The sequence below is a fragment of the Sesamum indicum genome, unplaced genomic scaffold (assembly GCF_000512975.1).
Source record: "Sesamum indicum cultivar Zhongzhi No. 13 unplaced genomic scaffold, S_indicum_v1.0 scaffold00110, whole genome shotgun sequence".
Taxonomy (NCBI): Eukaryota; Viridiplantae; Streptophyta; class Magnoliopsida; order Lamiales; family Pedaliaceae; genus Sesamum; species Sesamum indicum.
The window spans coordinates 89,309-102,324 of NW_011628045.1; positions in this window are offsets into that span (position 1 = coordinate 89,309).

Here is a 13,016-nt window from a genome sequence, read left to right on the forward strand (position 1 = left end):
AGTTCGAACAATCTATTACTTTGAGGACTTATCCACTATTCATATGAATGTGGAATCTAGTATTGCTTTAGCTTTCCAGAATCAACTCTCCACAAATTGTGTGTTAGAAACACTTCTTTAATCTCTATTCAAGTATTAAAGACTACTCTTGACAACTGTCTATTGCCACATTAGTGTAATCCTGATATACGTTGTGCCATGCCCAAAGCATACACAACATCAGGTCCAACACACCGAACCAATACTTTCGTGCTACTACGACAAAGACGTAAGCGATATCCTGGACACCTGAGCTTTCTCATTAGTTAGACGCAACTGAGTCTTCAACAAATTAAGCTTTCTCATCAGTCAGACATGACTGCTACTTGAACAGCCCATCCCTAATATAGGAATCTAATCCTTTTATGGAGTATTTCGTAAACAATTTTATTAGTGCCTTAATGTTTCCCGAATATCTTAACCTCATTCTAAATGAGTAAGACGTTTACACACTAAACACATTGGAACTCAAACCAACTCTCACTGATCTTAGGCTCATTTTATCTAATCATACCTAGTATGATCCTTCTATAAGTCGAATATTCCAGTTATTGAAGTCTTAAACCTAGTTTGAACTTCATAGTGAATCCTTAGACTCCAAAATATTGGTTCTAACAGATGTCCCACATCACTCCTCCTTATGTCTTATTGGATTGTAATCCAATTTCTTAGACAAACAAGGAATGGGATATGATCCGTTAAAGATAGTATTATGAATAATTTTTTTAGAAGCTTTATAAAAAACCTACTCCTACAATTTCCTTGAAGCATATGGGATATCCTATTAACTCAAGTTCTTTGTAGGACGACAGTTTCATGATACAATAAGGGTCAACTTATTTCAGTGAAAAACCGATCAAACAATGTCCAATTTCTTCCTTACCAGAGACCTGTCAACCATGGTGCTTTCAAGAAGAACTTCACCGAGTGAGAGTCACATTCTCATTCTCGATATTCAAGAACTACCACTAAATTTACACCCTCTAGATCCAATCTAAAGGCAATCAATATGGTTGACCACTCTAAGTCTAATTCGTTGAACCTGATCAAACAGAAATAGATTTACAAACCCCATACAAATTTTGTGTATTTTCGTGACTTACAGATGTGCATATTAGATCCAATCCAACGTCTAATTGGTTAGCTCATTTTGTCCCACAAAAGAGCTTTTGCGGTCTTTCTCCTTCTCAGAAAAGGTTTTCAAAGCAAATGGATCCAAGTCACATATTTCTAATACTCTTTGAATCCATCACTCTTTCTCATGCTCAACTAGAAGAAATTGTCCAACTAGAACTGTAAGTCTCGCTTTTGATTATCATTTTATTCTTTATTTGAGTATGCATAATTCAATTATAAGATAGTATTTTAATATTTCACCCAACAGACATGAATCCATTCAATGTCAATCAAAAGACTTTATTGATCAAAACATGTATCAAAATTATCAAACAATAATTGAAAATACTATTTTGATGATTCTAGGTTACATAAATACTATCCTAACATGACTACCAGCTAACTAAGTCCCTAGTCTTTGCAGCAACAACCTTGCTATCGTTAAGTCTTAGGACCTTCTGTTTCGGCTTTTCTACTCCTCATCACCACCGAGAAACCATCCGCAGATTATGAATTCATTGGTAACCAATACCAAGAGTAGAATGGTAATTATGTTAATAGTCAATTAAAGATTTTACATTCATTTGAGAGGAGCTTAGAACTCCCTCTTCCAATGGCCCTTCTCTGGGCAATAAGTGTAAACAGCATTCAGAGTCCTTGACTAACGAACCCTTATCCTCTTGTCTTTAACGCCGCTTAGCAGTGTAACAGAAGCACTCAAAGTTCTAGCAGTAGTAGAAGACGTCTCATCCTTCTTCCTCTTCTCATGTCTAACAACCTTGCCATTCGCTTTAGAGGTTGAAGCCTTTCCTTCTAGTACCGTCGGCACAGATTTTTCAATCGTTGTCTCATACTAGACCAACATATTGAGCAACTCATGAAGGCTCTTCTCAAGCTCATTCATGATATAATTGATGATAAATTGATCAAAGGAGGGAGGTGGTGATTGCAGGATCACATCAACCTGCATTTTCTTCCTTCTCAACATCAACCTGGAGGTCTTTGAGCTTTTCCAGTAGGGATAGCGTTATGACTCCATGCTCTCGTATGGATGATCCCTCAATCATTATTGCATCGAAGAATGCCTTCGTCACGGTAAACGTAATATGCAGGTCCGGTACCCATAATGTTTTTTCATACAGAGCATTATGGACCAGACACCTTTATACCTCTCATACTGTTTTTCGACTTTGTTACTCATCGAACCCAGTATGATATTGCATACTTTTTGGTTGTCCTCAGGCCACAAACGTCAGACGTTCTCCAGGTAAGAACCCTTCGGGTAAAGTCCGAGGTAGAAACTTATCTAGAACATAAGTCTGGATCTCGAACTCGAGGACTATCCTCAAAATTTTCAACCAATTCCAATAGTTTGTTCCATCAAATTTATTAGCCTCAAGTATGGAATTAAGTGAATTCTTAGACATCTACAATAAACTTTTAAAAATTAGTAGACTATCATAATATTAGGTTTGAGGGAAGGCCTTGGACTTCCGTACTAACCTTCCCATTATTTCTACGAAAGTCCATCACTCTCAAATGGGGTATCAAGAAAAACTTTTTTCTAGTGTCTTAAGGTCCACAAGCAAAATTCTCCATGCCCTGCTTCTATTATTCAATGGAAATAGCCTTGTGGGAGGTATCCAATATCATTCTCGACCTACAAGATCCCCAAGAGAATCACGTTACATAGTGTTAGATCCAACCCATCAATTGTATCTTAGCGCAGACTATCGCCCTAACAACTCGTGAGACAATGAATTAGGTGTGTATTCATTTTGTTCACAATAATAGTGCAACTTCATTTCAGTCCAAACGTGCCACAACTTATGAAACCACGTATGGGTGAAATCAGCTTCCTCACTACATTACTGGGATGGAAGGCATGGAAAAACAACCCATTGTTTTAATTTCCATTTTTAAGGTCTAATCTTTTAATTTGGTCCAATCAAGTGAAGTTATTAGTTGTTTAACCGAAATCTCATCCCATATTAATATTTTGCTTGCATAATATTCTAAATATTAAAAGCAATAATAAAAAATACATCGCACGCAAAATAATAGTCAAGCACACCCAAGTTGGATGATCACAAGCCCAGTACCTATGCAACCCACTGAGCCTGTATTAGATCTATGGTTAGTCTTCGGGTGGGTCTACACTATTACAAGCTTTTTAACCCATTGATATGGTATGGGCCTTGTAACACCTCTTTATTTCTTCATCTATTCTGTAGACTCCATCTGTTGGTCAACTCATGGCCTCCTCCATGGGCCTCTATCGTTTGGGCTTGCTCATTACAATTATTACAAAAATAAAAGTAAACCTCTATATCTAACCTATTACACTCATTACAACTGAAACAAACCCAAAACAGCAATTGTGGGAGTACATTAATAGGGCGAAAGATAAGAGGCACGGAGGCCCCAAGCCAACTATTAAAAAAAAACCGTGCACAAGGTCTAATGGGCTTCGTGATCATGCATATTAATCCAATTAACACAAATAAGCATGAACAATTCAAGTCATCATGCACCAATAATAATGCAAATCATTCATTATAAACCATGATATCTATATCTTAAATTAGTTAGACATCTAATCCGAGGAATTTATTTCTAAAATAATGAAACTTAATTGTGGACATAGGTGCAACCATGCAATAAATTAATTCTTATTTGAAAATTCATTCAAATTAATTTTAGTAATTTAATTTTTCCGAATACCAAATCTCAACAAAAAATTAAATTAACCAAAATTTATTGCTTGAGAAAAATATGCAGAAACATTAGAAATTAAAAATTAAAAAAATAGAAAAAAATAGTCTAGAAGGCCGACCGACAGCCAGGCGCGCGCGCACGATCCAGCCATCGGGCGCGCACAGCATGTGTGGGCCCATGAGCCCTGGCATTCCCTGCCCCCCATGCGCCCCCGCCTATGCACTTACCAACCGACAAGCAGCCGCACATACCAGAATAGCAATAGTGACAGGTTGTGGTCACAGCAGATAAAGTAGTGCTTTTGTTAGTGAAGAATGCTTATTGTTGCCGCGAAATAAAAAAGTATCTTGGATTCGTTGGATACGTAGGCAAAATAAATATGAGAACAATCCCTTTAATAAGCTTCTCAATGATACTACTTCTGAAAGTCTCTTGGCAAGCCCTATATAGTAATTTCATAAGAATGAAAGCCTTTGTTAATCTTGAAGGTCCCTTATGTTGAACGGAGTGCATCGGCCCGAGAACCATGGTGGAAGCGCGAAAAATTAAAAAATTATGATTTCAAGCAAATAATTAAGTCTCGATCAAGGGGTGTACCCTTGATCTTTTTTCGTACGTTCAGTGCAAAAGAAAAAACAAAGGCCATGAAAAAATACAAGGAAAACTAGAAGCATAAAAGTAAATGGACTTTACTCTCATTGTCTTTCTTGTTTGGGTACAAGCGTTGATTCATCTCCGTTTTCGTTTCTAGATCCGTCCAGGGCAAGATCTCAATTTGGAGATTCTCCAAAGAATAACACACCACCACTGAAATGATGTGGTGATTTCATGCTAGCAATACCACCACAAAAGCACAAGAATAAAAAACATTACAGATTAACGTTTGATCTTGTTTCTCTTTGGATCTCTAAGATCTTTAGAGAGTTTTTGGATATAGGGAGAGAGTAAAATTTTGTGGATGAGGTGTGTGTGTAGCTTCTTAGACGGCTAGGGTTCATTTTAGGTGTTTTGTATGTGACCTAGTCACAGCCCAGTAAGGAGTCATGACCTAGCAAGACTTGAACAACCATCTAACACCTCTAAGCCACTTTGTGGCTGATTTTGGTGCACCCTAGGGCACCAATTCGTCCACACCACACCATTGGGCTTGCATTTTAATGGACTGAACTTGACTAATTAAAATTAAATCAAGCTCACGACTTATGGACTCTAAATCGAATCTAGTTTAATTTATAAGCCCAATACTAAAATATCCTTTAATCCATTTAAAGGATCCAAGCCTTTTATTATCTCTTTTTTAATTTATAAATTTAATTTATAAATCGGATCAAGCCCAATAATATTAATCCAATTAATTTTAGTGGCTAACTTGAAATTCTAATTAATCTAATTAATTAAATTTCAAGTCATTCATTCAATGAATTGGCTAAATAAATGATCCAATCATTTATTCTCTCCAAAGATTAATTTAATCCATTTAAATTAATTTAACTCTTTTGAAATTAATTCCAAATTAATTTCTTCGCATTATGAAATTGTGTACGAATTATAATACTTTATGTAATCTTTTGTAAGAAAATGCATCATAACACAAAAATGTGTTTGGATTAGAATGTTTATGATGGTTTTGTTTAACAAAAATATGTCTTATTTTTCTAATGAAAAGATGTAATAGAATGTATTTTATTGTAACAAAAAAATCTCAACCAGGAATGAATTTACAGTTTAAAATGTTGTACAAATGAAAAAGGTCCTATGAATATATGCAAATAATGTAAGACATATTATATTTAGATTCATATATTTGAATTTTATAAAATTCTATAGTTTTATGATTAATTATTTAATATATATATAACACATGTGAATGTTATTTAAATTTCGCAATTATTTTTTGGAAACTAAAATTAAAAAATATATATTTATCAATATATAAAAATATATATGATAAAGTGAGTAAGTTTTTGGAACGTTTGTGTCAAAGTTTGGTGATGCCTATTAATTAATAACATAGAATATAATAATAGTAATAAGGGCTAAATTTATTGTGCTTATTAATCCCAACCCCTGCGCATTGGATGGTTGCTATGAAGGCAACTTCTATAGGTTGGTCTGAAATGTTCTAAGTCGAAGACCTCGAATCTGGGCATTGAGAGTCCTACTGAGACCTGCACTGAGTATTGCATTCATTGAATGAGTGTTGTGTTTCATCGGTGAGAGGCGTTGGACGTCTATGAAATTTCAGTGGGTTGGTCAGCTGACTGCACTAACACGCGGGGATCGTCATATGGAAGCCTTAGATGCTTGGTCGGAATAACTTAAATCCCTAGCTCCAATAGTAAGCAAGTAGTCCTTAGAATTGAGAAATCACGGCAATCACGTGTATGCGATGATTGCATCTTGGATTAGTACATCCATACAAGGTATATATATATATTAGTTATTTGGAATAACTAATGACAACATAACACAAAAATGATCCTACCTTAGAAGCTTCTAATTCGGCCACCTGTCTCACAAGCACACTTGTGTGTTCTTTCTACCTAATTTTCTTCTAACAGAGATATCTTGGGGATGCCATATTTTGGTATGGTGTATACGTGTCTTGAGAGGGCTACTACGTTGAAGTCTTATGTGAACTTCGAAATCAAGAGAAAGGTAATCATTGATTTTCATTTTTTGCATTTCTTGTTCTAATTTCACCATAAGCACCATTTAGTTTTTTTGTTGTTATTATTAACTACATCGAACGCCTGGGAACTCCAAGAGTACACCCCTTGGAATCATAGTTTTATTACGTTTTGATTTTAATTTACTAATTTTATATTACTGATTCTACTTGCGTATTCCAAGCCGATCCACTCGCATTTTTGTTGCTTTCAGTTCCACCACGTAATTTGAAAACAATACAACTTTAGAAGCAGCTAAGGAAGCGATTTGGATGAAAAACTACATCCGAGACTTGGTTGTATCGTCTAGCATTGCTGACATAGTTATCTTCTGTAATAACAACTGGGCAGTAGCATAAACAAAGGAACCGAGATGCCATCACCGTTGCAAACACATTCTTAGACACTACTATCTACTTTGAGAGATGGTGAGCAGAGGTGGCGTGCGGATGGACCAAGTCAACTCAGCACAAAACAAAGTAGACCCACTAACTAAACCGGTGTCGCAAATTGCTCATATTCACCATCTTGATAAGATACGTTTGAGGCCAATGGGTGATTGGCCTTAGGTCAAGTGGGAGATTGTTAGAATAAATGACAAAAAATCAGGTTAACGTGCTTTCACGGCTTTTGAAGTATGTTTTAACGCATTTCCATAAGTAATTGTATGATGAAAATAGCTCGTTCGATTTTTGAAATTAATTGGATGATTCAAGCATGTGAAAAGTTGAAATTTTATATATTTATGCTTTTTTTTCTGTTTTATGTTAAACACACAAAATATAGGAAAAAAATTACAGCAGCATTGCCGCTGTTGGGGCATAGTGTTCACCCGACCAGACTTGCTCAAGCAAGGGAGCCTGCATGCGCGGAAGCTGGCAGAGAGCAAGCGCGCGTGTGAGCAACCTGCAATGCAGCCACGAGCGTGAATGTTGGGAGAGGGCCAGAGCGCATGCGCAGGCAACGAGGACAGTGCGTGCTACAGGGCTGACAGCCAATGGCTGGGATGTTTTTTGCCTGTAATTCGAAGATCTGATTATCTGGAATTTTCTTTAGTATTAGTTAACTGTTTTAATTTTTTGGGACAAAATTGAATTTTTTTCAAAATTAAAATTGCATAATTAATTGGCCATTTCACCTATTTTTTTATCATCCTTTTGATTGCAAATTTCCAGCTTGTGTTTTCTTAGTAAAATTAAAATTTGTTATATTGGATATCTTGGAGTATAATATTACATGGGATGTATATTGTGTGATGTATGGATAGATGATCTCGGGGCCCACGACCTCTTGTAAATTTGAATTTATGGTTCGGCTCGTATGCCCTTGTAATGTTTCTTCTCTCTCCCTCTCGTTTTTAACCTTGTAATAATGAGGCCTGCTATCTCCCTCCTTATGCATTCCCCCCAACTTCTGATTAGGATTTCTTTTCAGTTGTAATGAGAGTATTATAGGAATTTTTTTTATGAGGTTTTTTATTTTAAAGCTAGCTCATGGAGAAAAAGGTCCAAAGATAAGGAGGCCCACGAAGAAATTACAAGGCCCATCTACATTTTGATGGGTAAATTACTTTGTAATAACATAGGGCCACCTTAGACTGACCATAGACTCACTCCAGGCACAGTAAAGTCGCATAGGTAGCGCTTGTGATCATCCCACAGGGGTATGCTTAATTATGTTGCATGCGGTGATTTCTTTATTGCTTTAGCATTTGATGTTTTGCATGTAATAAAATTGTGTGATGAGGTCTCGGTCAAACACCGAAATATTAACTCTTACTTTGTTGGACCAAGTTAAATATTAAGCCCAAAATGGACTTACTTCGATATTATCTTGATTTGACCAAGCCTTCCATCCAAAAAAATGTGGTGAGGACTACCGTTACCCAAGTGTGGTCTCACGAGTCTTGGCATAGTTGGAATGAAGGAAAGCTACACCATTGTTGTGAACAAAGAACACGTTCAGCATTTTCCTATCTCACAAGTCAAGGGGGGCGACAACTCGTGTGTAATTTGATTGATGGGTAGACTCTAACATTGAGTAACATGATTCTCTTGTAATCCTCAGAATCATGTGAAGAGGTGAGGTAAAATATCTTGGGAATCTCATGGAATGAGAATAGCATCGATTGCCTCCCACGGGACTTTTTCCATGTGACTAGTAAAAGCAGGCATGGTAAACTGTTCTTATGGATATCAAGCCCACTAGGAAATGACTTCCCAAAACTCCACTTGAGAGTGGTGGGCTTTCATATAAATAGTAAGAGAGTTAAAGACTAAAAGACCATGTCTTGAACTTATCAATAATATTACTATCATATGTTGAAATCTGTTTAATTCTATATTGTAGAACATGTCTAAGAACCCCTTAACCCTAATAATGGAGATTAATAGATTCAATGGCACGAACTACAACAACTAGATGCAAAATCTAACGATTGTCCGAGGTTTCAAGAACCAGGCTATGTCTTGGACAAGCCGCTCCTGGCGACTTTACCAGAAGGGTTTTCGCCCGAAGAACGTGTGACGTTCGAGAAGTAGCATGAGGACAACAACAAGGTCGTAGTATCATATTAGCTTCTGTGACCAATGACATCCAAAAGCAATATGATAGGCTGGAAAGCATTCCCTCGATAATGCTTCACATGATCCAAGTTTGTACAGTTCCTGATAGGAATATTAGATATACTGGTACAAAAATATTTTCTAGGACAAAGATGACTGAAGGATCTTCTATGCAAAGTCATGCAATCAAGATGCTATCCCTCGTGCAGAAGACCTCAAGGCTGGGCTTGATAATGAGACGTACATCGATGAGAACGGCGGCTCACAACGGTCGAGGGCAAATGATGTTTGTAATCATTGCTGTGAAAAGGGGCATTCGAAGAGGGAGTACCCACAACTTCTCTCCAACCCAGATACGTTTGTATTGAAGTAAATATGATAAGTAATTCTTCTTCTTGGGTATTGCATATTAGCTATGGAGCTCACATTTGCAATGATTTGCAGGTAGTGGAAAGAAGCAGAAGGCTAAGTAAAGACAAGATGCTCCAAGGCTCGGTGATGACAAGGTCGTTGCTATGGAATCGGTGGGATCTCTCATCTTAGGTATTAGTGATCATTCAGATAGTATTAAAGAACTATTAATATGTACCAATCATGATCAAAAATATTATTTCCATTCCTTATTGAGACAATGAGGGTTATACATTTAAAATTAATAAAAACAATTTTTATTTGATGATTGATAATAACCTTCATCTACTTGGTATATTAACGAATAGTTTTTATATTTTCCAACAGTCAAATTGGATTATAAGTGCCCAACACAAACAAAAAGTAGATAATCATGAAAATGCATAAATTTGGCATGTAAGTTTAGGTCATATCTCCATAGAAAAGATGAGGAAGTTGGTAGAATCAAGGAGTTTAGAGGTAGATGACTTGGGTAAACTATCAACTCGCGAGTCCTGTCTAAAAGGGAAAATGATCAAGAAACTTTTTGTCTGTCACGCTTGTCACTGGTCTGTTGGACTTAATCCACACAGACGTCTGTGGACCACTACATACTCCAGCTAAAAGAGGATATTCATACTTCATAACCTTTATCTGTAATCACTCATGGTATGGTTATGTTTAGCCCATGAGGTACAAGTTTAAGGCATTTGGAATATTTAAGGAATTCAAACTTGAAGTAGATATCAAGCTAGTCATAAGATCACAGGCTAACAGTCAGATCGAGTTGGGGAATATTTAAGTGGTGAGTTCATGGATTACTTAACAAAGAATAGAATTCTCTCTCAATGGACTCCTCCTAGAATGCCACAACTTAACGGCGTGGCCTAATGGAGAAGTTGAACCATGTTGGACATGGTTCAATCCATGAAGAGTTTTACTGAATTGCCTCTGTCCTTTTGGGGATACGCTCTTAAGACAGCGACCAAGTTCCTCACCATGACGCCGTCCAAAGCTGTACCCCTAATGCTATATATGATATGGCACGGTTATGGTAAGAAAATATATCCAAACATAAGGTGAGACAGAAAAAGACAAGCTTTAATGAGCATGATTTCTATTGCCTCAACAAGGAGTTCCACATGAATTTATTTTAAAATATTTATCAAATAAATAAAGTTGGATCTCTTGTTGAACCCTAATTACGGAAAGAAAATTCTTAATATATTCAAATTTAAATACTTATTTTTGAAAACTCTGATAGGAAAGAAAATTAATTTAAAACAAATTGGAGAAACAAAAAGAAAAATAATCAAATATGTACCTGAGACTCAATTAAACTTGCCCGCAGAGCACAAGAGATGGGATCCGGCGATAGCACACCAGAATCTTCATAAGATGAATTTGAATTTGGGTCGGATGAAATAATCCGGCCAAAATCTTTAGTGTATGTTCTTTAAGAATTCTGTTGGCAAATTATACACGACGAGGAATTAACAAATCGATTTAGAAAAAGGAATTAAAGAAGGAAAAAGAATGAATCAAATGCTTGAGAAAAGGAATAATGGAGTTGCCTGCATAGAAATATCTTAGATTTCTAGAGTTTTCTACCGTTTCTTGGACACCGAAGGAATCAAATGTAACGTTCCTAGGGCTCTTGAGCGTAGTACTTTATGGACTTGAACAGTGATTTGCAGTGAGTGTGTTGAGGGGGAAAATGCGTGAGCAAATGTGAACTGTCAGTGGTTGAGCGAGAGAGTGTGAGTAAATGTTGTGTGTGTTTGTGTGAGTGTTTCAAATAACAAAGCTCGATTGGGGGTAGCGGAAGCCTCAGAATTGACGTTCTGTCTTTTTCTCATAATACTTTCCTACTAATTTCTTCTTTTTTTGGTTTGTCTTTATTTAATGTTATTGTAATAATTAGACAAGAATCAATTTTAGAATGAAAATATATATTCATGCTATCTATGAATGCAATACAATAAATTATATTCTACATCAGATTCCTCCAGAAATGGCCAAAAAAAGGAGAGATAACATCTACGAAAATTAATTAGAGAGTTCATCAATCTGTACATATTGTTGTACTGTAATCAACCATTTATCTTTACAAAAAGTTTTATATACAACTCAAGTTTTTACTAAGATTGAAAAACCTAAAGTAGTGATGAAGTTAAAATCGATACTCAAAAATGAAAAATTAATCATGTATACCTTTCTTTATATACAACTCAAGTTTTTAGTAAGATTGAAATTCGACAATATTTTTATCTAAGGATCTTTTGAAATTCGGTTTCAAAGGATGAAAATTTTGAAAGAAATAAATGTCGTATGTGTGTCTGAATCTGAAAATATAATTAATGGTTTGGTATATAAAGGATAGGTATAAATTAATGTCACTTACCTAATTTAGAATTTTAGTGATTGAATTTTATTCATGAACCTGATTCAAGAAATTTAATTGCAATTATATTGAAGTTATTTACACCAATATATTTGGTTCTTTGCCACCATAAAACATATCATTTTAAAATATCTTGAAAAGAAAAATCAATCAACACTTTTGAATCCATTAATCGTAATATATATATATATATATAATATATATATACTCTTAAAAAAAGCTAAAACAATTAGAAGGGGTAAAAGATTCAATTGCTACAATTTTTTTATTTGAACACACAAGAAAAACTTGGGCTAAAATATTTTTAGTCCCCTATGCTAATTAGAAGGGGTGGTATTTCAAAGGGAGTGAGTTTGTACTTTTTAAAAGGACTCAACTAACTTTTATTTTATTGGACGAAGTTACTTTTGATCTTTTTACATTATGAGTTCATATATTTATTGATATTCAATTATGTAATTGATTAGTTATTTCTAATAATATTCATTCATTTGTTGTAAAACTCTTTTACAAAATTTAATTTTTCAACTTTATAAATTTTCAATTTTTTCGTTTGCTCCATCCAATTTAAATTAACTGTTTATATAACTTTTTTGGGAAAAATGTTGAAAGCAATCACAACCATAAAAAAAAAAAGTATCAATGGTTTTGCCCATGGTTTAGATATTGTTCAAATTGCATGGTTTTGTCAACTTTTATAAATATGGGTATTTGGTCTACTTTTATAGTAGTTTCTTGCTCATCATTGACTGATCGGGCACAATCATCCTATCCGAAGCGGAACATTCCATGTTTGTCAACTAAACTAAAGACGTCGTGACACACAATGGATCATAGGTTGCTCCGATATGCTTTAATTTAAAATTATTTATCTATATACCTTCTATTGTCTTTTCTATCTCAGTAATATTTCTTGTATGACTTCCACTTCCATCCCCAACCTGAATGTTGTGGAAGTTTAATATGCGTCACGAACAAATGACATAATAGTTCATTCATTTTCTATAATCTTCTATAATTGAAAAGTTAGAAAATAAAATATATCCACATAAATTTTGGTCAAAGATAAAACGGATTTATGAATTTTAAGTTTACCTGTTCCAGCAGTAGATCACT